The 25913-nt window shown below is 42.2% G+C and overlaps 1 protein-coding gene across 3 annotated transcripts in view; it reads left to right on the forward strand.

The window, feature by feature from the left end:
• Positions 1 to 12696: 12696 nt before the first annotated feature.
• The window catches only part of sema5a (sema domain, seven thrombospondin repeats (type 1 and type 1-like), transmembrane domain (TM) and short cytoplasmic domain, (semaphorin) 5A), a 170180-nt gene continuing 156963 nt past the window's right edge, over positions 12697 to 25913 (forward strand). The window contains exon 1 of one of the 3 annotated variants that reach the window (XR_014893926.1): positions 12697 to 13207. The gene's annotated coding sequence lies outside the window, so the exon portion shown is untranslated. The remainder of the gene's footprint in view (positions 13208 to 25913) is intronic. The other 2 variants (XM_085287316.1, XM_085287315.1) reach the window with 2 other exon arrangements.

Here is a 25913-nt window from a genome sequence, read left to right on the forward strand (position 1 = left end):
ATGTTATCATTTTAACAGAAAGCAGATAAGAGTTAATTAACTGATAATGGCTCTCTATTCACAGAGATAAAAGCCAGTGCGTTGAAATGAAAGGGTGGGAGTCGAAGAGAAAAATGGACGTTCTGTAAATCTCAAAGAAAACGCAGCTAATTTTATTCCTCCTGATTAAGTTTCACATTGGGATGGCATGAATGCTGAGTAATCTTTTTCACAGCTGCCACAACAATGACCTAAACCGAGGAGTATGAATTTAATCAGGTCTATTTCTATACAAATTGCATTACGAGTTTCATGGAGAAAACACTACACCTGTCATATCAGAGCCTTTGATCGCACGATGATGACCTCTTTTTTTCTTCTGGATCTCTGCTTTCTGGCACGCAGCATAATACAACAAAGCAAATCAATAACAGCATCACCATGAAATTTAAAAAAAGAAAATGCTTGGGGAAAAGTCCGCTTAACAAGAAGGCGAAAAAAACCCTACAAATCTTCCTCGATGTATGCAATGTCTTTGATCAACTTTCCAGCTGGGCAAGTTAGGGCTTTTATCAGCCGTATCCTCAGCTCCCACAGATGAGAAACAATGTGCTTTATTCCATTACACTGTAAATCCAATCTCATGCTTCACGCTCTGTAGAAGAGTAGCAGGAAGAGCGAATGGATGAGATGACATGGGGAAATGTTGACACCAATCCCCACAATCCCTAAGGCAACACCAGTCGGTCATTGGGATACCTTTGAGGGATTCTCAGCAATTAACCAATCAATTAAGGGTTTGATGGGGCTCCATGTAGCCATTATGCTAATGCACATGTTGCTGAAGTGAGAAGCGCACGCCTCGCTCGACAAAGTGCCAAAGTCTGGCTGTTTATTCCTTTGTTGCCTTTTCCAGCCGAGAGGTCACACTTGGGAAATCAGTGGCCTTCCTGAGGGAAAGATTTCAAGTACACAATTAAGAAATAATTAGCTTTTGCCACTTGAAATGTAGACTTGTGCACATAAATTCTGATATGTTATCACCACTGAGGGCAATGTAACACACTCTGATCTTATAAGAGCAAATGAAAATTTCTGAAAATGACTGGACTGAGAATGTCTCTAAAAGCTCCGCATTGCTGCAGCTGACTCTCCCAGACATCTGATGAATGCCAAATTATTAATGAATGGGGAGAAATGTGATATTTAGTTCTTTAAATCTCTTCCAAACAGCCTTTAATATTCACTGATCGATCGCTTGCATGATTCAAATGAAGATATAATGCCTTTAAAAAGGTTTTTATATGTAGTGGAACCTATATGTTTGCGCTTGCTTGTTCATCCCCTGGCACCAGTTAGCTAAATGTTTCACATATGGAACTGTCACCGTTAGGTGTTGAACACTGTTGGGTGCTGAGGAAGCTGATGCATGACTAATTGCTGTTGAAGCTGTTCTCGCTACAATGTATCGCTTTAAAAGATGTCATTTTGAATATTGCAAGACGAAATCTGGTTTAATCCCTGCAAACTGTAAGTATTATCTAATTTAAAGTCAATAAATAAAAACAGACATTTTGCTGAACTGGCTCTTATAGAAGCGAATCTCGTGAATGTCAAAGACAGAGGTGCGAAACATAAGGCCTGAGGGCCAAAATTGGCCCAGCAAAGACTCCAATCCGACCAACTAGACAACTTTGAAAAATGTGATGTTGGCATAAATTTTTAGACTTTTAAATGTATTTTGGTTACTTTTACTGCTTTTCCCATTGATAATGACCTCTCCCATGGCCTCTACATCAAAGTAATGAAGGTGGGCATGAAGCTTCTGTAATTTTACACATTACACAGGGATATGCAGACAAAACCGCGAGATATTTTTGAAATGACACTTGTTGCTTATTATCAGATATCTTAAGGAATAAGTGTGTACTTAAACTTCTTCTTTCACCAACAGGAAAGTTTCACTGGTCCGGTTCGCTTAAGATTAAACTGGGTTGTATGTGGCCCTTGATGTGAAATGAGTTCCCTCCCATCTCTGGTCATAAAGAAATTGACACACTTCTAGGCATGCACATCAGGTTCAGAAAGTCTGGACTCTTTATCTGACTATGTTTGCTTTGCTTTGAGTCCATGGTGAAAGCATGGTCTGTCTAGAAATAGCAGTCAGGATGAGATGTGTGGAGGTGCATGGGAAGATGATGTTGATGGGTCTCAAGCCAGTTCCAGTTAAGGTTTTTAAATTTGATCTCATTTTTACCTTTTTGATCGTACCTCATATGGCGAGTTGGCAAGGTAAGATTTTTGTTGATTTGCATCTATGCAAAGATGCAAATCAACTCAGTTTCAAGCATGAAGGCGAACAGTTGATAAAGAATTTTAAAATATCATGATATATCATATCAGCTGCGACCCTCTGACAGACTGTGGATTTTCCTAATGACGCTGACAGTCAGAAATAAAGGATGAAACTGATTCAGCTGTTACACAGAGATGGATTGTGCCTGGAGAAAACAAAGGAAAACTGCAGGACTTCCTGGTAAATTCTCAAAGTATCTAATTCCAGCTATAGCTGATATTATAAAGAAGCTTGTTTTCCCACTAGTTGGTCATTACAGGCAAATATTTGTTGATGCATTTGCGTGAGTAATGCAAATACAGTGTTTTTGTTGTCTGCGGTGTTCTTTTAAAGTTCAATTCAATAAAAGAAAAAGACAGAAAACAAAAGCAACTTTTAATTAAACCTATGCGTGAACAACAAAAGGTGCTGCAGGGAAGAATAATCCAGCCAAAAGTCCCACCAAGGAAATCTAAACAGGGAAAATAACACTGATTGAAAACAGCAACAGAGAAACAAGTGAGACATCCAGACAGAGCATACCTTGATGGGCTGACAAAGATGTAGTGAAAGCATCATGAATAAATACACATGTGGGAAACCACTGTAATGACAATCACTACATGTGTTTTTATTTGGGGGGTTTATGCTTTTGTGTGCTATTTCTGGATTTCTGGGTGCATTTATTTTGAAAATCACTGTTTTAAATGCCTGTACATATTTTAATTTCCACCTCCCTTAATTAAAGTAATAAATTACCCCTGCTGAGGAAAACAGATAGAAAATGACAGAACAGCGGGACTAAGAATAGAGTGGAAGTGCTGCAAAGAACATGGAAGGGTAATGAGGGAAAACATGGAGAAGAGTGTGTTTCGCCAAACATCCAGAAGCAGTGAGCCCCAGCAAGGCATCAGTCCCAGCATTTGGTCAAGTGGAATACAAAGAAATCAGCAGAGGGATCGGGTTATGGCAAAGAGAACGTGGACCGATGTGGTGGTTGGTGACCCCTGTTTTAATGAGCTGCTCCCAGTGTGAGCACCCCACCAAAGGACAGGTCAGCTGTACTTTTATTCCTCCACTGTAGGCCACAAGACTATTTTAAAGACTCATCTGGACTCATTTTTAGCATTTATATTGTTGTTGATTTATTTTTATTAATCCACATGCTCTCTTGGACTCTTTGATTGCCATCCTATATTGGCTGCTCGCCATCCGATGTTTAAAAAAAAGGAACTTTTAAAAAAAAATCCCTGTTATGGTAACATAAAATGTGTGAACACAATCAGGTCAGAAAAATTGCGAGAGCAGGAAGACACAGAGCAAAATAAAAATAAAAATAACTGCCATAATAAAAAATATAAAAGGACAAAGCAAGAAAGGTAGATAAAGAAACAGACAATGTGAAGACACAGACAGAGAAGCTCTATAAGCAGAAAGGAACTAAAAAGAAACGGGGGGAGTTTTTCACTTCCTTGAAGTGTTCCTGAATACCAGGCTTGATCACATAGATGATTTCATTATTGAACAGAGCATAGTGTCCACTTACAGTTACTCCCCTAATCTCAACAGAATATACACTTTAATCAGCCACTTTGTTAGACATAGGCTGTATGAAGCTATTGGGCTGTTTAACTGCTAGTAATTACATAATCAGCCCATCACGTAGCAACAGCACAACAGCAACTCATTGCCATGTGAGTTTTTTCACATGGCACGTAGATGACCTGCTGAAGTTCAGAGCAAGCATCAGAATGGGAAAGAAAGCTGATTTTTAAGTGAGTTTGAACATGGCTGTTGGTGCCACACAGGCTGGTCTGAGTATTTTGGAAACTGCTGATCACCTGGGATTTTCCTGCACAGCGGTCTCTAGGGTTTACAGAGGATGATGTGAAAAGAAAATATCCAGTGAGCAGCAGTTCTTTGAGCTAAAATGTCTTGTTGATCTTCAGAGGACACCTGCTTCAACCTGATAGGAAGGTAATAGTACAGGGTTTGTACGGGTGCTTGAAATCCTTGGAAATGTTTGGATATTAATATTGCTTTTTCAAGGTTTGAAAACTGCTTGAATTTTGGATGTGGTGCTTAAAACTGCTTGAAACTGTGACTGTATTTCATTCACCACAAATAACTATCTGATTGAATAGTTTTCTTATCAGATAGAGCAGGGGTAGGCAACACCAAACCTCAAAAGCCAGTGTCCTGCAGGTTTTAGATGTGTCCTTGATCTATCACAGCTAATTCAAATAGCTAAAATTACCTCCTCAACATTTCTTGAAGTGCTCCAGAGGCCTGATAATGAACTAATAGTTTGATTCAGGTGTGTTGAACCGAGGTGATATCTAAAACTTGCAGGACACTGGCCCTTGAGCCCCACTACCCCTGAGATAGACTTTGCAAGTTTTTTATTTCTCTAACAGCAAAATTTCAACGCTTGGGCTGCCTTGCACATCTGCATGTCAGTCCGTTTCAATTGAGGCCTGTGAGGCACTATCAGCCACTGAGACAATAGACAAATTTATGTGTTTTCATCTATGAATATTTCATATTTTAGGGCTGTCCGTTTATTTAAAGGAGATGAACAATATATAATATCAATATAATATCAATATAATAATATCACAGATGATAGTTTAAATAAATAAACTGATTTTAGATGGAAGCTTTAGAGTATGTCATCTGTTCAAAGCCTCTCCCGGTCAGTGTTATTGTCCATGTCTGTCTTAGTGTACATGATATTATTAGCATAAACACTTTAAAGGCCCAGACAGCAATGTAGTTAAACATCTTACAGTTAGTTTTATTAGGAATTAACTTTAAAAAAAAAGTCTCCTATGTTTTGCGTCATTTAGGAAATAGGCATCAATATCTGATTGGAAGACTTATTAATTTGCCTTGCTGTATTTTTTTGTGGTGTTTGGTGCAGTTTTCTTGTTTTGTGGGGTTGTTGGGTTTTTTTCAACAGGAGATGAAAATCTTTCTTTAGTTGGTTTGTTCACATTTGCACATCATAATTTTTAAGTGAAATGTGTGTTTTGAGTGTATACATTTTATGCATATAAGGCAACCTTTTCCTTTTACAGCATTTTGTGTGGTGCGTTTTTCAATGTTTTAACAAAAGGGGAACAAAGGTGTTTAAGTCAACCTACAAATGATTTGTAATGCAAATTGAATTCTTTTTGCATTTTCATGCATTAATGGACCTTGAAAGTGCTTAAAAAGTGCTTGAATTTAACCCTGAAAAAGGTGTATGAACCCTGAATAATAACTCATATAACTACTTGTTACAACCAAGGTATGCAGAAGAGTATCTCTGGATACCCAAGTCACCAAGCCTTAAAGCAGATAGGCTTCATCATACCTGTCAGCTAAAAACAGGAAACAGAAGCTAAAATTGGCCACAATATGGGCAACAGGAAACTGAAAAGAAGTTTCCTGGACAGAATCTCAATTTCTGCTGCAACATTCAGATGGCAGAATCAGAATTTGACGTAACACAAAAGCACGAGTCCATCCTGCCTTACATCAGCGGCTTAAGCTGCTGCTGGTGTAATAGTGTCTGGGATATTTTCTTGGCACACTTCAGGCTCCTTAGCATCAATCATTTAAATGTCACAGGCTACCTGAGTATTGTTGCTGTCCATGTCCATTATGACCAAAGTGTCACCACAGTGGATCTTCTGATGGTTTCTTCCAGCAGGATAACACACCATGTCAGCAAGCTTAAATCACCTCAAGCTGCTTTCTTGTACATGGCAATGAGTTCATTCACTGTACACAAATGGCTTTGATATGAGAGCAGCTTTAGGATGCGGTGGAACAGAGTCACATCGTGGCTGTGAATGACAAATCTGCAGCAACTGTGTGATGCTTTCTCGTCAATATGGACCAAAATCTCTGAGGAATATTTCCAGGATTTTGTTGAATCCATGCCATGAAGAATTAAAGCAGTTCTGACGACAAAAGCGAGTCCAACCTGGTACTAGCAAGGTCTACCTAATAAAGTATCCACTGGGTGTACTGGTCTTAAAAATAATCTTGCACATAATATAAATTCTTTCTTTTTTTCTTTTCCTATTTAGCACAAAACTGTGCAGCAGTCTGACCAGCACCAGAGCGTTGGTAGTCTCTTGTTCTTAGAATTCTTCCTTTCGGGGACATTTACTTCATATTAACTTCCTCCATATAGTTTATCTAGCATTGCCTGACTGAAGTGCTCAGACATTTACTTTCATCTTGTCCAAAGGCATACCTCAAAGATGGGAAAAGGTGAAAGTGACTCTGGGGGGAGGGCATGTTCAAAGCCAAAGCAAAAGAGTTTCTTCCTTTTTGCCGAATGGCCTAAATTTCTTAAAAACAAGCAAGTGCTTCCATCTTATAATGCCGTTTTGACGGCTCCGGCTCTACTGCGCGAGGACAGCTAGACTCTCCCGAGCTCATTTTTCCCATCAGTAGGCAAAGCAGCTCCTAAGACAACTTCAGAGAGAAGACTTTCTGAACAAGCTCACGGTTAAATCACCATCTCAGCATTACACTTGCATCTCAGCTAATAAATGGAAAAATAGATATTTCACTCTACCTCCTACACACATCCTGGTGCAGCTCTGACTTCTAGCCTCTAAATGGAAAGCTGACAGTAATTAAAATGATTTTGTTTGTCCAATGTGGGGTAAAAACAATTACCCAAAAACCCCTTTGCCTGTCAAAAAAAGTTCATTGTTATGAGCAAGCTCCTACAAGAGATGATGGATGTCTGAATTTCCAGTAATGCCTCCTTTCTAATGAGTTCCCCTGCCATATTGCAGGCTCATTATAAAAAATACAGGATCTTTATTGCTGAGAATAATAAGAAACGATAATATCCCAGTAATGACTTTGATGATTATCGGTTAAAGCCAGTTTTGATCGCTGTTGTCAGCCTTGCTGGTTATTTTCTCTTCTTTAATGGGCCAGTTTATGAAAGTCAGAGTTGGCTGAAGATGCAGATATCAGCTCTGTAATAGGCAAAGACAGTGATGTGTTTCATTCACCGTAAGCGTGCATATTTTAGGGCAACTTAAACATCTCTTGCAAATCTTTTCAATTTCCTCAGTCTGTGTTTAACGTTTAGTCCAGCAAACTGTGAAAACATACATACTTTTTGGATTTTTATGTTTCCTCTGCAGACACATAAATCATGTTTCCTAAACTCTGGAGATTAAAAAAAGGAAAAAAGTGCACTGTAGCGAGAAGACCAATCTCGGTTTCCTGCGCATACCTGCTTGGAGTGCATCACGGTCACACAAACCTGCACAAAGGCAGAAAGCATATCGGGGACACCTGAAAATATGTGCACGACTGTAAACGTGTCGTGTTTATGTATGTAATATAACTGTGCGATGCCTGCACCCTGAGTTGGTGCGTAGCCATGCTTGGATGGATGTGTGCATTGAGAGAACAGACAGCACCATGCAGTGAGAGGCCAGTGAAGTCACCCTGAAATACAAGATAGCGTTGAAAGAAACAAATTGCTTCTGCCGAGTTAGAAATTGGAGGATTTATTCCAGTTTCCGGAGACGGTTCGGTCAGTATTGGTGAAGAATCACTCTGGTCCCACGAGGCCCTGAAGCAGCAGCGTACAGTGCATTTGTCTGCTTAATCTGAGGTAGCACTGCCCATGTAAACATCACCTAAAAATGTGGTGGAAAAAGCTGGAGGAGTGGCTCTGACTGCAGACGACGATGTACGTTTAAAGATGACCATAGAAAGTTTTGCGCACACATGGTAGAGACTATAGGGTGATCCCACTGCACAGACACATTAACAAGTCATTACAAATGAAATCTGAATTTTTAACTGCGCGTTATTCCCCTTTTAACTCCACGTCTGCCTTCAGAAGATTACAATGCACGGGAGATGGCAGTAGTTTTCCCCACTGTGGCTTCTCCGGATTATACGTGCCTTTAGTACTTACATAAGTGGCTTTATTTTTCTATCCATTTAGCCATGGGTAGCTTTCCCTAGTCTATCTCCACTTAAATTGCCTTTGGGTCTTCAAAATTACTGACTGGGAATAAAATACCTTCTTAAGACAGACAAAAATCAGCACATTGCTCTCTCTAGTGGGAATGGCAAACATCGTGTCCACCAGTCACATATATAATTGTTCTCTACGGCCTCGGTCTCTCCATTTTGACATTAATTAATCTGAAGCAATCTCCAAACTGCCCATGGGGCCAAGACCTCGTGCCTCCAAACCTTCAATTCCCATGATTGAATTTCACAGAGTTCATCTCTCCAGCCCTTAACTTTGCCACCTCACTAATGGTGATGGAGGAAGAGAAAAAAAAGAAAGGATACTAAAAAAAAGAAGAATAGGGAAGAAAAAAAACTTTCACTATCAGCCTTGTTCTTTTTGCTATCCATCATGGGCCATAGAGGGGAGGACAAAGACAAATACAGCCAGCCAGAACCTCAGCAGAGAGCGAGAAGGATGACCCTCTTGGACTCTGGTGCTGCATTTCATTATCTCACCAAGTTCATTCATTCACTACCTTTGGACGGATTTGGCTCTTATAAACACTCCATCATACCGCTGCACTGCATTGTAGCAGGCTGATGAGACCAGGGCAGAACTACAAGGGTCAGATAAAGATGGAGTAAACGTTCATAATGATGTTATAAGTGAGAAAACAGAGTATAAAGCTCAATCAGGGGAGCGCTATATTTACCTCAGTCACAACTTGTTTGAACCATGCTAATGTTAATGCGACTGTGGTAGCGTTTGGAGCTAATTGCTAACATCAGCATGCTTATACCTTGTAGTTTTTCATGCGTAGCACCATCAGACAATAAGGCTAAAGGCCGTCCATAAGAGGAACGATGGGTATTTAGACAATAAAGAGCCAGTATAAAGAGGCATGTTTTAAAAGAGGAGGGTTACCCAAGCTAAAACAGCTTAGGGGTGGTACTCTGTTTAAGATGGCTTAAACAGCTGAATAAAAATGAAGGTGCACTGCAAGAGATGAATAGAAAGTACTTCATAAAGCCAGTGGCAAAAACTCCCTCCTTGGTCATAATTTCAAAAACACTCCAAGTGACAATGCTAACGTCTAAATTTAGCTCGTTAACATGATAATATTTGCCGGTACTAAAAAGTAAAGTCATTATTTTTGCAAGCATTCAGTCTGAAACCAAACTACTGCACCAGTAAAACCTTTTCGTCTGATGGTGGTACTATGTGGGAAGTGAAAATGATCACCAGGGATGCTTTAATTCATCTGATGAGAACGTAAATGTCAGCAAATTTCATTTAATACATGTTCTCGAGGGGTCACCCGCTGAACTGATCGTCTTGGAACGTCTTCACCAACTCTAGGCTAATATTTCTCCTCTGCTAAGAGAATTCACAGAATCAGTAAAAACTAACCTCCTGGTGGCGCTAGAAAAGGTCAGTGGATCACTAAAGGCATTGAGATTCACCCTCTGGGTACTCTGGGTGTATGCGCTTCTATTCATAGCAATCCATCCAGTATTCTTATGAGCTATTTCAAGTCTGAACCAAGCGGTGGGCTGACAGATCAATATCGTCATCCCTACAGCATGATGTTAGCATGACTAATAATGTGTAAGGAGCTGAATAAAATAGCAGCCTACAGAAACTTAAAGCCCTTAATAATTTTACTGAGTCTGACACCTCACGGAGAGCCCTTTGCCCCGTCGCATACATACTTCCTCTGACACTCTGACAGTAACGGCATCATCGTCCAATCCTTCCTCCCATGAAGCGTGGCGGGGGAAGTAGACTTTGTGGAGTCTTGGCACTACAAGGCCCTAGATGCTGCTGCTGCAGGGGCACAGTAAGGCTGAGTAAGCCTGAGAAATCACACGGCTTTGGCCCTGCTGCAGCGTGGGATGGCTCATTGAGTCTGCAGGTATGGAGCTCAGAGTGAGGAATGACTGCAGTCTTTCACAGCTGGCCGGCTCTTCTCTCTCTCTTTCTCTCACCCTTGCTATCTTTTCATGTGCCCCCTTTTATTCCACAACTCTTCCTCTCCTGGGAAATGACCAAAACATCTTTCTTGCCTCTTACTCACACGTACGCTCAACCTCCTGAGTTCTAGCTTGACTCAGCCGCTTGTAGTCACTCTCGTATTAGCATGCGAGTGCTCCACAACATGTGAGCGCTGTTGCACTTGTGCGTGTGTTTTGTGAGTGTCCAGGCAGCTGCCAGGTTGGCTGACGGGTTGTGTTTGCGAGGTGAGAGATGACATGGGGCTTGAAACGGCAGAGAAACTGCGTGACAGATGGCCTGTGTGACAAAGTGATTTTAGGGGCTCGACTGTGGTCGGTTGAGGTTTGGCACTAATGCAGGGGCTTGGCCTGCTGTTAGTATCTCCTTCCATCAGTGTATAGAGACACACACTACAAATGGACATGCTTGCATGAAGGAAATATGACAAAAAATGAACAGACATTGCTTTTCCCTTCTGGTATTATTTTTTTTTATATACATAAAAGCTGGCCTTCAGTTTCTTTCATCGTGACAATATTTTTGAACCATTATTCAGTCACATAGAAGGCTGAAATCTCCAATTCCACAAAGAAGCTGCCAGATGAAACAATACACAAACAGCAAGCACACACACACAAATACATCCCACGAAGATCTTACATGACGGGGTGAATTATAGGAGACTTCTTCTGTGGTTGCCTAGAAACTTGAGTGCATTTGCCTGACATCAAAACAGCAAAGCAACAAAGGTAGCCGCACACACCTCCACAAACACACACACAGAGACACAAGCTCCTGTGTAACTTTGATTCATTCTTACGCCTCCCCATCACAGGCTAATATACTCACAATCATCCATCGCCGACTCTGATGGCCCATTCAAAGACACGCCATTGTTTTTCCTTCGCTCTGAAGTTGAGCTGCAGCTCAGCGGGTTTTCGCCATTGGCCGTGAGGGAGTAAAACATCTATTTTGCGGGAGAGCAAACCAAGCGAACTAAAAGAGAGCCTGAAATTCCTGAAGCAAAGTGAAAAAGTTCTGGAGGTCACAGCGTTTTCAGCTGATGAAAGTGCAAGCTACTGCCTCAAAGTCACTTCATTGTATCAGAGCTCAGTTTATTGTTTCATTGTATGTGTCAGTCACTACCATTGCCTTTGGCATTGCATATCTCTATCCAATCTGTTCTGATATTTTAAGAACGCAGATCTGCTCCCTTTGCATCTCGCTGTGCAGCAAGAGAACAGAAAAGGTTACCCACGCATTTCCCAGAGTTGCACAGAGGCCACTTGAAATGTAAATCTCAGCTTTACCCCCCCCCCCCCCCCCCCATATCCCGTTGTGGGTAGCGACATTTTTATGAAAATTACCTGATTTGAATTTAGATGTGGATACAGGGGAGCAGAAGCATTCACAGAGGCATGTTCTGGTTTAACGAAGAGGCATATTAACAGGCTGTTGTCGACTCTCCAGCGTGTCTGTCAAAAAGACAGACACACTTTCAGTCACAGCCTTAAAGCTGTGTACGGCTGTTTGGGCTTTTGGAGCTTGATAGAGGGCTGCGCTCATTCACCAGGGGATAAATAGGTAATTGAACCGGAGGATGTCGCTATTAAAATATACAAAGGCGCAGACACACGCCACTGTCACTTTCTGTCTTGCTTCTCTCTTCTTTCTCTCTCTCTCACACACACACACACACACACACACACACACACACACACACACACACACACACACACACACACACACACACACACACAGAAACAGACACACACATATCATAACCTACATGTTAAATCTTTACTTTCTGATAAGATGAATTTGCTGTTCAATGAACTTGAGAGAGCGGCGAGTGGCTTTTGTCTATCTGAAGGATTCGCACAATACTGAGCAGCTGGGTCTGATGGATATATGCATGACAGGGTTCAAACCCACTTGCAGCAAGCACCCTCTCTGCTAAAGTGTCCTTCACTAGCTCACCAGTTGTGCACATGATTGGTAGCTGACTCAAAAAATCTATAATATATGAAAAATTTAATTTAAGCCCTTTGAAGAAGGATTATATTTCCAAATGTAGCTGAACGCACCCTGAGGATTTAATGCAAATGAGTTCAATTAAAAAAAGGGAGGGAGTGCTTTTCAGATTATGACACTGACCTCTGACCTTCATGAAAGAGAAGATCTAGAGGAGATTTTCACACCTGAAAACAAGTGCATGACTAAGTAAATGTGTTTAAAAAGAAAGAAAACAAAAGAAAAACTGAAGATCTTCCAAATCTGTCATCCCACTTGTAGCTCCAGCGCTCAGTGAGCTCTAGTCCTCTCCTCCACCTGCAGGACAGCTGTGCGCCGCTGCCACGTCTCTCCTCGCTGCTGCTGCTGCTGCTGGAGTGGACGCGCAAAGTGGGGGCGCAGTCCTCAGCCATCAAAACCCTGCTCGCAACCCTGCGCAGCTGTAACCGCCAGCAGCACCGGGCGCATCAGCCGCCTCCGCTCCTCCCGCTCCTCTCGCACAGGCGCTGAGCGTTTTAGCGCAAGGAAAGTTTTGCTTTTAACGCGCCGTCGTTTTTTCGCCACACAGCGGAGGCATATCGTCTGTGGCGCAGCGCGACAGTGCGTTGTCCGATTACAGATCGTGCGCCGAGGAGCCACCGGCACCAGAGCGCTCCTCCGTGGGAGCAGAGATAGCACACGGGGCTCCTCCGCCGGCACGGAGACGGCACCATCTCCGTTTAACCGAGTTTTACTGAGGTCCATTTCTGACCAGAGGCACAGCTGAAGTGAGGATATTTTCTCCTTAGCTCATATTTGCTTTCTGTCCTTTTCCTCCGCGCTGTTCTCACCGGGACAAGACACGCAGCTTCGCTCCCTACTAGATGACCGGGAGTTGGACACCTCACTTGGTAAGACATGGAAAATAAAAAGCGTTTTTTTGTTTTTTGTTTTATTTTGAGCTCTGCGCCAGTATTGATGTTATTCAGATATGCGTCTGATTTCTGCATTTCTTAACATGTTTTTCTCCTGATCACAACGGACGACTTTAACTCATCTTTAAATGACATTTTGTACTTAAATCACACGTTAACATGCGTAAAAAATCCAAACAGTATCCGGCAGGATGGGGATAGGGTTGCATGCCTTGGGGCACATGCCTGCACTTCTCCACAATGGGGTAAATAATCAGTTTTAGAAGTTTTGCATTGTGCTCTGCGACGTCTCGCCGCTTGGTGGTGCTGGCAGAGTGCGGCCATCAGCAGGTACCTCACAGCTTTCATCAGATCTTTACATCTCACACATTCGCAGCAGTGTCTGGCTTTTCGCTTTCCTCTTTCTAATATCTCGTTACACCTGATTAGGGTTTCATATCACGATCTAATAGCTAAGCCTCTGCTTCATTCACTCCTTCCGACTTATTTTGGGAGATGCTTGGAAAATATGTGTGTCACAATTTTTAAAAAGAAAATAAATAAGGGGGGGAAAGGGCCCAACAGTATAGCAAATGGCAGTGCACCAATCCTGAAAACATCAGTGGCTTCACAGGAGACAAGTTGTTGAATTTTCACATCCACATCTTCTTTAGTTAACCATTAAAACAAAATTTGATGTTATTCAAGGATTTATTCCACTTATTATTATTTTTCCTTATAATAAACGTCCTTGCTTTTATATGTAATGTTTTGCTCCTGCTTTAATAGAGTAAAGATTTCAATCTCTGCAGCTTTTGTTGAATTTTTCTTTCTCACCGTTTTGATTCCACAAGAATGAATGAGTGCCCTTTGAGAGACACAGATTTTCCGCAGTTTAATGCTAGTAATTTTCATTTAATCACATTAACAAGATGTGCCGAGTTTATTTCATTCTGCTGATCTCTTTGTTGAGGTATTCAAACTTTTCAGCCATGCACCTCAAATTAAATTCTGCTCACTCACACATTGCACAGCCAGAGCTGTCCTTGGAGGCTTTTTTTTTTACCCAGGGTTTTTGTTAAACTATCAAAAAAAGAAAATAAAGAGAAGTTATTTTGCTATTGGAATAAAAGCTTCATTTTAACTTTTCTTATGTTGAAAAAAAATCAAGCAAGCAGAACTCTTCCACAAAAGCCAAACTGACATGGCATTCATCATATTCGTCAGTGAGTTGGTTAAAAAAATGAGAAAGGAGAAGTTAAATATACTGAGGGATCTGCTGTGAAGGGGGAAAAGAAGAGATGGAAAGATTTCTGCTGTCAGGAGTTTATGTATGTGGTTCTGCTGCTACCTCAATGCCCCTCATGAGCCTGTCCTTGCAGCACGTTTAGAGGGTTGCTAATCTCCAACTGTGACTATGCTGATGAGTGTACATTATAATTGTTAACTAAGTTGCTTTTCCCCAATGTTTTTCCTGGCTTGAGGCAAACACCTTTTACAAAATCGTGCACATTTTTCTCACATGTCGTGTCCAGAATGTCCAACCCATGCCAAACTCTTTTCTCCATTCAGACTCACTGTTTTTATCGGTTTTGCAAGGTTTTTTTTGGATGTCTCTTAAGTATTGACCTTAAGGATGCTGGGACTCGAATGTGCCATCACACCAGTGGAAATAAGTGACCATCATCCAGATGGAAGAATTATTCAGGCCTTTTATTAGACGCTGGAAGCTAAAGTCCCTTTGGAAAAGAAAAAGGGGAAATAAAAGAGGAAATAAGTGCTAGGAAGTTTTTGGGACAAAATTGCTGAAATGCTTGAGAAATATTGAATGGGGAGAGAGGAAAAAAGGCTCAGAGCTGTAGTCATCAGTTTAAAGAGAGAAAAAGTAAACAATTAATTGAGGAAACTGCCATTTACTTTGAAGCTTAATAAATCTTTTAAGTAACTTTTAATCCAGATTAGTGGTTCTAGCTTCTCAGATGTGAACATTTGCTGCGTTTTCTTGGTCTCTGATAAAAGTGCATTTGTTATCTTTGAGTTTTGGACGGTTGCTTGGACAAAACAGGAAAAACTGCATTTGCTAATGATCGTTTACAGGGGAAACTGTAATAAGCAGTATTTGTGGCGTGCAAAAAAAAAAACCCCACCACCAACTCCTGCACTGACAGAGAGACGAGCAGCAGGCTCACATGAGCCCATTGTATGTAAACTTGCTCCACATTCCAGCGTGCTGTGAGGAGCAGCATATGATTAGCCGTGATTGATATTTGTGTTGCGTGGGGAGTTTGCCTGAGCGCTGACACAGAACCCCAGCAGAAACACAGCAATTAGTCCCAGCCTGAAGATGTTCTGCGATGACTCTGGTGGTGTCGGAGCACGGTGAGACTGTGTGGTCACCGTGGAAACTGATTGAATGACAAGCCCCATTGTTGTCGACCTTTGTGATTCAACATCCCCTCGGGGGTCGAGCTCCGTTGGGAGGGAAAGCGAAAGGCATTGTCTTGCACGTGCAAACTAAACAGCCATTAGCCTCTGGCCTCTCTAAGGCCCCATTGGTTACTTATTTGTGTGACACCAGCAAGATGGGGTTTTGTTATAGTTTGTCTCTGTACACGCAGCCTCACAAAAGATGTGAGTTTATTGGGTGAGAACTGCATGGAAGGGCAGATTTGACTAATTCTCCCCAAATGGATGATTTATTGCTCCTAAGCAAGGAAACTTGGAGTCGCAAACAATAGCTGAAGTGGTTTTCTGCTCATTCCCGCTGTGCTTTGTCCTCAAGCTACCACAGGCTATTTATACATCACAACCACTTTGCCATTATCTCATCCCTCCTCCTTGGTCCTCCTGCCACTTTTGAGTTCAAGACTGTGGCAGCTCCAGAGAATCATCCCACATGTTGGATGACTGTTTAACTTTATAATTCATTTTGAGGAGAGTTCAGTGCCCGTTTGTGCCATTTCTGACCTGTCCTGACACAAAAGAGAAAGTTGCCAGGGTGAAACTAAGCATTTTTTTCTCCTTTTCTTTCTTTTTCACTTCTGTCATTGTCAGTGATATAGCGAGATGGTGCAATGTTGCTATGGCTACTCTCAAGGTTTCCTACCGGGGATTTGAAAGGCTGTTGAGAGGAAATGAAAATGTTGGCAAAATGAAAGTTTATAAGCCACGCCACTTCTGTTCTTTAAAGGCCAAAGTGTCCTAACAGTTGCCACAGAGAGCGGAAGTTATGAAGTGGGATGCATAATGCAACCCCAAAGCATCTGTTGTTTATCCTCACAAAAGTCTACGTCTCTGTGTGCCGCACGGAGATCCGAGTCCCTTTCCGTCAAGGTCACCCGTGAAAGGTTTGACGCTTTTTAAAAAACAAACATGGCGCCATCTTTTCCAAAACTCACGTTGTGAGTCTGTTTTCCTGCGAGGACTATTATATTACAGTGCTGCTCAGTCGGGGTAAAGTGAGCTAAAGTAAAAACAAGGCACGTACAGGTGCAAAATTAAGACTGACATGCAAAAGAGGTGGAAATGAAACGATAAAAAAGTGCACGTGTAAAAAGAGACACACACACACAGACATGCACAAACACACCAGTTCTCTGATGGGACCTATCCTTGTAAAACAGACAGAGGAAGCTGTGGTAATTTCACACTGCATGCTAAACAGCAGAAGCAGCGCAAAGGCAGGTGTAGGAAATAATTTGAGTTCAGAGTGAGGCAGGGAGGTGTGAGCGAGCGATATGTGATCCTGGATGTGCTATTGCTTCTGCTGCTTGGATCCAAGAGTGAACGCCTGCGGTTTGAGTTAAACATCCCTTCGCATGTCCACACGTCAGAAGGAATTAGCACCACTAAACCAGCCGTCACTCGCCAGCACAGCTACACTGCATTAGCTCTGTCCCCCTCTTTCACGACAACCTCCAACCTCACTCAGATAGTGGAGGAATCTGTCTTTTAACCACGATGCCAGCACAGGCGAAACACAGAGTGGACTATTTGGGTCATGATTGAATAATCCCCAAAGCCTCTTTCTCCCTACTAAGGATCAAGCTGAGAGGGTGTTTGAAAGGTTGAACAGAGAAGGCTCCCAACTTTCACTCTTTTTTTGTGACATCAGGAGAGGCGATTATTGTAAACTTTAAGTTTCGGAGTGTATTGTAGTCTTCCATTTACACTTGCGTCGGGATGAAGCTAGCCAGGAGAGTCGCTGAGAGGTGGGGGGTAGGATGAGAAGGCGGGAGCGTGGAGAGAGTGTGTGATGAGGTGTAATGAGTCAGGGGAAAAGAGGTGAAAAGAGGCTTTTTTTTCTTTAAAAGAGAGGCGGGGGCAAAAAAAGAGTGGAGGAGAAGCTTTGCTGGTCTTTGTTTATTGACTGATTGAGTGCCACGGGGCTGTTTGAAGGGTGAAATGAGTCATGAGTTGTCACCGAACACACATGCAGACATACACAGGGGGAAATACACACTTTTCTCCCTCTCCGGGCCGTCACCCTGCTGTATTTCTCTGGAAGATGAATGACTTTGAAGCATGAATGAGAGGATCATTTGATAGCGGCGCTCAGCTCGTATATTTCCCCTTTTGTAGGAGCTTCTTCTTTCAGGCTGCAGCTTGTACCTCTGAGATGAGAGCAAAACTGGACTGCCTCCTGCGAGACTTTGAGACTCTTTGCTATGTATAGTCACAACTAAATTAGGCGCCCACCCACTACTAAAGCAGGCCCATGTGTGTGATTTCTGCGCTTTTATTTGTGTTTACCGTATGCCTTCGAATAAACAGGAGACTATGTAGCTCGCAATCGGTCGCGGGTTTGAGTTTTGTTTTTTTTTTTAACTCCTCGTGGGACGAAAATGCTTGCTCCTTATCTTTATGGAGCATATCATTATACGATAAGAAGCTTTTTTGATGTGATGCGTTTAGTACTATCGGAGCTTCATCTATCGCAGCGCCGCAAACAGCCGGAGAGGCTCTAATTTGATCAGTGAGAGGATATAAATACAGAAAATACTTTAATCTTCAGCAAATGAAAACATTTATCTGTACTTTGAAATCATTACGATGGGCTAATCAGTGCAATATCCTCGAAAAAAAAGACAAGAAAAGGAAGTGAAGAAAAAATATTCAAGTTGCAAGAGGATGCGTCCCTCAGCAGATGAAGGAGGAAACGGAATTACAGAGGGTGCTATATTCTTTTTTATCCGACCTCATATGAAAGTTTGCGATAACATCTAAAAAGATAAAGCGGCCCACTTCTTCTAGTTTGGCCACGCGGGGAAAAAAATGGGAATGGAAGAGAGATGCAGAGGGAGATTAGAGGAGAGACATAAAGAGAGAAAAGGAGAGGCGACAACGCAGATATAGGTGAAAAGATAAGAGCTTAAGTTTGCCCAACAAAGAGGGGAGGTGCCTGCTTTTTGAATGGAAAAATAAAGGGCAGGGGAAAGAAAACTGAAGAAATGGAGATGGAAAGGGTGATAGGCAGATGAGCAGACAGGCAGGGTGAACGGGTCTGAGGGAAATTGTTAAGTGTACAAGGAGGAGGTTCCCTCAAGAGGCAGCAGTCCAGTCTGTTCCCGGATGCATCTGTCTGCTGGATTCAGCTGTCAGTGCAAGACGTCCTCAGAGAGGGAAAAGGGGGCAGGACAGGACCAAACAAGACAGAGAAAAGAGAGCTAAGACATCAAGAGAAGGAAAGATGATGAAAGACAGGAGGCAGAGGAAGAGGACAGGTGATAGAAAAGAGTAAGGCAATGAAAGGGAAAATTGGTATAAAGGTTATATGTCTATGTCACTTTTCAAAATCCTCAAAATCTCTACTTTTACACTTTCAGATGTGTCCTGACTGCATTCCTTTACTGTCTCTTCAGAAAAAAAAACAATTTTATTTGCCACAAAGATCAGAGAAGCTCATTTCCTTGTCCCAGCTGCCTCAGTTTGAAGCAGAAATTTGGCAGTTTTTGCCAAATATCTGCATCCCGGGTTGTGGAAAATAGTTAAGAAGTTTTTTATTCTGAATAGGTTGACACAGCGTCTCCTTTTTTATGCTTTTACAAGTTTCTAATCCACTCTACTTTTGGAAATATGCGTCAACGGCTGTTTTGTAGCTACTTTTTTTTTTTTTTTTTAGATCTTATACAAATACCCATAATCAGCTTTAAAAATATGCTTCAATATAAGAGATTAAACAAATAGCCCCCAAGATTTCTTGGCTTAAAAACTACACTGCATTTGGGCTTCTTATTGTTGGCAGTTCCCCCAAAGAACCATTGGCATTTATCGTCTAAAATTTTACACCAAAAGATGAAAACGCCACAAACCAGAACAAATCCAGAACAGAGATTGTCTTTCCCACACTGCTTATTATCTCAGGATTATACTTAGATCCCTCTTATGACCCTTTGGCTCTTACTTTGAATACCTGGACTAAATATTTAACATCATAAAAACCAACCACAACGGTGGAACACTTTTTCCACACTGATCCATTATTACTGCTTATCCAAGGTAATCATTTAATTGGATCCATCCATTTTCTACTGCTTATTTAATTCGGGATAGCAAGGGGGTTTTGAGCCTGTCCCACCTGACATATAGTAAAAGGTGGGGTAAAGTCGGCAGCCTATCACAGGGCCAACACAGGGTGACAAACAGCCAGTTAGATTTACATTCACGTCTACAGTCAATAACATAAAGGTCAATAATAATAGGATCATAAGTAGTAATAACTTACAAAAGAGTTTTTATGTGATGAACTATAATTTAATTGTTGTATTGATATTTTAGCTTTTTAAACTTTTTTCACACTTGCAGTGTTTCATCCATTTAGATCGAGCTCTGGTTCGTTTTCCCCTGGGTGTGGTTCATTTATGCAGGTGTGAATAAAGTAATCGTGGACCAAAGCAACCGCACCAAGACCTATTGGAGGAGGTGGTTTTGGTGCGATTCCAAATTAACTCAAGAGACGTTCGTTTATGGTGTGAACGTGAGCCAACCTCAATCCGAACCAGCTACCAGGTGTACGTTTGAGTTGAAAAACTTCTTGTAGCCATGGATTCGTTGTATTCTGGGATGTGGAAAGGTACTAGAAATGTGCAATGGTCTGTAGGGGACAGCAACTAGCCGTGAAATCAAGGTGAATTCTCTGTGTTCTCCAATAAAGAAGAACATGGCACCTTCTTCCTGTATTTACTTGTGTTGCTCTCGGTCCAGACACATCTGGCCAATGAGTGGACTGACTTGGATTTTTCTCTGTGTAGAAAAATCAGGAGGAAAAGCTTAAAGTTTAGCAAATAGTAAACAAACTATAGGTTAAAACACTCTTATGTGAATGATCTCAATACTGCACGAGGTTCATGCAGCTGTTTTTAGCCTGACTGAAGGAATCATGGAATTAAAAGCTAATATCTCCCTTAAACATGCAAAAGTGAACAACAAAGGTTAACAACATCCATTTGTCCATCAAGAATAAGTTGTCTATCAATTCCACAATGTATATAACATCGAAGCACTTACAAATGTATTATGTTTAATAAAATACCATAACATAAAAGCAAGAAAACACAGTCGTGTGGCAAAGAGCTCCTTGTTTTCAAACCTTTGCCCGCAAACAGTCTTCAGACATGAGACTCTCATGAGTCACCCTCTTTACCGGTCTGTGTGGAGCTTCAGTGCGAATGTGTAGTCTACCCGGTCATAGGCACAATGCCTTCTCAGTTCTGAAGGTGAAACCACACAGAGGATGTGTGGTCCGATCTAAACCACCAGCAGTGAGTAACAAACCACTTATTATTCCTTCTGAATAACATTTCATTCTTACTTAAATAAACTATTAGGAAGAATGAGCCCTCAGCTGGAAACTGGGTGGATGCCTGCCAGGAGCAGGTACCTTATTTTGTAGCTTTTCAGCATGTTGAGCTGGCTGGATTTTTAATATTACTATTGTTGTTATTATTATCTGCGTATAAGAGGATGTGGTCATGTGGAGCTGACTGCTGTTGCACGCAGGTGAGAGTTTGATTTCACGGGCTAGTTTGTTGTGGAACATTAAGTCGAGCCAGGTACTGGGCTTCAGCGATAAGGATATCAGTTGCTCCAAAAGACAATGAGTAATTGTAGAGGTATTGCCATCAGTATCCTTTTTTCAGTAGACAGTGTAATACAGTCATCTGATTATGCTGAAACCAAAGAATGTTTCTATCCTGCTCCGGCTCTATTGTGTTGCTCAGTTCCCCAGAGAAGTGAGTTACGTTCAAGAGTTGTGCTGACTCTCTGCCTGTGCTGCTTCCGCCGTGCTGCCCTATTGGGACTGAAGAGGATTGTTAAAAGATGCTTTAGGATGAGATGAGATGTGTTTTTTTTCCTCCCCTCCCTCCTTGTTCCTGCATAGAAAAAAGAAAACTCAAATACAAGGAAACTCCAAAGCGCCTAAAACACACATTGCATTGTACACATAGTTTAAGGTGTGTATTGTGTGTATTTCTGTGGTACGGAGGAGATGAGCTTTAAACCCTGCAGCATCGCGCAGTGTAGGCTGAGATTCGACTAAGGAAAAGAAACAGAGGCTGTCAGATGGAAAAGTGAAATCAAAAAATAATTCCCTGAGAATAGGCAGAGAGAGTAGAGGCAGTAGCAAAAATATCTCTGTACAAATATGAGAAATAGGAATACTTCTGCTCTTTGTTTCACATGCAGCTCAGGCGCATATATGCAGGACTCTGGAGGTCAAGCAGGATGCAGTGGCTCAAGAGGAAAGGCTCCAATTTCACTTTCTCAGGAATGGGTTTGGTCGCAACCCCGGCCTGACCCTAAATCTGACCCCTCCTCCCCAGCTGCCCTTTCAAATACAGATACATGCAAAAATGGAGGAAATGTGCACAGATGCAAAAAATATCTTGCAAATTTTGCATAAAATTTTGCACAAAACGAAAAGCCCAAGTTTTCCTTAATGAGCACCAGCTGAGATGAGCTCAACAAAATAGATTTTCTGTTGCAGGTAAAACCCTCTGCAGTTGTTTTTGATTTAAGCCTCAGAACTCTTCAGACAGGCGCAGTGAGCGAGGGAACTCCTACGCAGCGGATAAATTTCCTCTGGACTTGCCCTGCCGCCACACTGTGTTGCGGTGCTCCGCTTGTCATTAAAAATAGACTTCTGCCCTTATGAAGCCAGGGGCCCCGTAGCATCCTGATCTATTTTGTGCTTCACGCTATTCCCCAAGGGCTTTCTGGGTAGAAAAATACTCCCATCACTACAACAGCAGAGGGCAAAAGGGCACCCTTTCTCGCAGGGCCAATGTCGTTTTATTGACTTTAGAAGAGCACACAAAAAAAAGGAGTTGTATTGCACAATGTGAAGAGGAAGCTGTTGCTAGACACCATCAAGCAGCTGATACTCAGGAGGTAATTGTGCGAATAAAGCCCATTTCTTTCTTTTTAATGTCTCCGATTGTGTTACAAAAGCCTGAGATATGCATCTGGAGATCCACAAACCATTCTGGGTGTTTTAGAGAAAATTAGACATCTCTTCTTTCCTCAGCCCCATTACAATATCCACCCTCCTTCTCACCCTGCACTGAAAACCATGATGTTACTGCTATACTCATCCCCAGAGGGAAGAAATCTTTTTCGCTTACCTTCGTCTGATACGGGGGAAGGTCAGGGAGCACAGTCATGATTCAGTAACTCACTGAGGGGTGCCAACAATCCTTCTTCCCACTTTAACTCGGAGTGTTTGTGTGTTAATTACATAACAGCAGAATTTGGAGCCGTTTTGTTTTCATTTATTGCTGAATTATAGTTGGCTTCCAGCAACTAGGAAAATAAGATAATCTATATAAAACTGTCATTCCATTTTACAGGGACGCTGATCCTGATTTGTCTGGTCTTTTAAACCCAGTGTGCTTCTTAGCCTGTCTGCAGTTGTTGCTGCCTCTGCAGGCCACTTTGCTACCCACCTTTACCCCAGCCCTTCCTTTTTATGTTGACTCCATCAAAGCCATGTGTTGTGTCCGTGGTGGCTACTCTGTTCTGTATTCTTGTTTTTGCTCCTCTCAGCTTCAGGCTTTATATGTATGCACGTGGACGGGCAGAGAGGTCCCAGAATAGAGCCATACCTCTAAATATAATTAACTGTAGATAGGACACTAATCTCCTTTGAATGAAAGTATCTCTGGCTGAACTAAAGTTCAAGGAAATCCTCTGTTAAAAAGAACTTTTTAAAAAAGTTTACTAAATTTTTGATGATAATTGTGTTAATTAATGGTGATCACAGTAAAGTCAAAATATAATTAGAGTTTGCCATGATTCACTATGGTGGCTGTGGCAGATCACCTAATGTAATCTGTCACTGTCGTCAACGCAGTTGCACACCTGCGCTGACTCCTTATATATTTTGATTAACACTTTCTCCTTCCAAATATATGCTTCTTCTTAGCCTGGTTTTTAAAACATATGTGGACTACGTGCGATTTCTCAGCCTCTCTGGAATCCAGGGTTCATCATTTTTAGCTGAAGCAATTATACTAATTGGCAGATTACGCTTACGTTATTTCTTCTTTGATTCTCACTCTTTAGTGCTACATCTCCCCCCACCCCCCCACTGTCAGTGTAAATCGATGACATTCAGAGTTCTCGCTGAACTCCTGAGCTTCCCAGACGCCGCTAAAGCCAATTAGTTGTTGGCAAAATAATTAAAAACACCTTCAGCACGACATTCAAAAATGTCTCAAACACATCAATATTTAGCCGCGGAGCATGATTAACGGGAAGTAGGCAAAAGGATGTTAATTACAGTTTACAGCCACATGATTTACTGCTTTTGTTGTAAAGCATTGGCAGCAGAACGTACCTGGACAATTACGCAAACTCTTATCTCTGCCTCAGTGACTACACTATAATTTAGCCGCACGTCTGATTCGGCGTCTGATTCCTCCCAGTCTGTCACTCAAAACTACCCATTTCTTTTTTTCTTTCCATCGTGTACACGCGTCCTCTCCTTAAAAAGAAGACAAATGTTCAGCGGTTTTATTCTCCTGAAAACAGCTTTCGTGCCCACGCGAGAAAAGCTTAACATTTCTAGCCGTATACGCGGCGGTGTGGACGGTGCAGAAGGAACAAAGTAAAAGTGAGTGTAGCCTTGGTGAGTTTAGAGGTTAAGAAGTAACATTGTAGAAGTTAAACACACCTGGAGGCCACATGTGGATTACCCCACCCGCCTCCACCAGCGTCCCCGGGTTGCAAAACTCCATCGTCATCATTACAGCTTAGGGTGGAGGGGATCATTAAGTCATTATTTATGTGCTTTCTGCTGTTTTATCACCTCCAGACACCGTCTCACAGTGCAGACACCCACACTCACAGTCCCAGGAGAATAACATAATTGTACGAGGCAGCCAGGGGGTCCCGTCTAATAGAAAAAGTGCAGACATTAACAGTCTGGGCCAGCTGTAGATACGATTCAGCCCCCCCCCCCCACCCCCATTAGGCTCATTTACACCTAGTGTTGTTTGTGTTTATTCACATGCTGCTCCCAGAGTGAGTCTTCACCGAGTTTTTACAGGCAATTTCCCCTTTACAATAGTGGTAGTTTACTGGACGAGCCCAATTAAAAGCACGCTGCAAAACAGAGCGCTTTAAAGTCAGCAGCTTCTTCCCGTCCCCGCAACATGCTCGCAGCCTGTAAAAGCAGACAGGCTGTCGCAGGTATTTTTGTGCAGACTGGTTTATTTTAAGCTGCACGTCCTTTTTGTCAGGGGACAAATCTGAATCCATTCTCATCCTCTCTGTTGTCATTTCACAGCGTGATGGTTGATTGCAGTCATATGTTTGCAGTTTGCATTAAACAAAACGATAAAAAAAAAGGATGGGTGAGACTCGAGGTGTAGAGGAGGTGGTGGGGAACAGGCTGTGAAACAGACCTGCTTTGTGCTGCACCTGGAGCCCTGGCTTGTATGAAAGGCCGCCTAGAATCAGCTCTCTGGACACCTCGGTCTCCAAATACCACTATTTCCCCTGGTCGTTCCTTTCCATTTTCTTTAAAAGAAGGGTCTCTTTTGCTTTCCCAGCTGCGCCCGACCGCCTCAACGTGAGTCTGTTCTGTTGTTTTTGTGTCCTGATTCAATTACCTCCGCGGGGCCGCTTTTCCTGACAAGTGCTGGACTGCAGAGATGCGAAAAACTCTTATTTTATGGCATGTGGTATGTTTGATTTATGGAGATCCCAGGAACTCCTCACAGCAAAGCCACACTTCACCTCCAGCCCTTCTTTCCTTGCTCTGAAGTGCTCCTAAACTCCTCTTTGTTTCCACCTGAACCTCGATGTTCTCTTAATCCCGTCCATTCTCCTCCTCGCTCACTGCTCCTTTTGTTCACACCTAACCTCTAACATCCCTCTTCTCTTTACTCCAACCTCCTCCATCCCTGCCCTCTCCCTCAATTTTATCTCACCCAACCACTACCCTTCATCCTCTCCTGCATCTCCTTCATCCTCTGTTCTTGTATGCATCTCATTATTACCGGCCTCTCTCCAGTAGTCTACCTCAAGTGACCCTCAACGACTTTCTCGCCCCATCTCCCTCTCAACTCCTTCGCCTGTCGCTGTAGAAGAGTGGGTCAGTGTGAGGCTCATTTTCTTCTTGGAGTTTCAGCCTTTCAGTCAGTTGAGTAGCTCAGTGCCTCCGATGAAGACACACTTGCACTCACGCACATTTGCACAC

Source organism: Mchenga conophoros, linkage group LG9 (genome assembly GCF_057382185.1).
Source record: "Mchenga conophoros isolate Kocher_MC1m ecotype Shallow Benthic linkage group LG9, M_conophoros_male_GT1.1, whole genome shotgun sequence".
NCBI classification, from domain to species: domain Eukaryota; kingdom Metazoa; phylum Chordata; class Actinopteri; order Cichliformes; family Cichlidae; genus Mchenga; species Mchenga conophoros.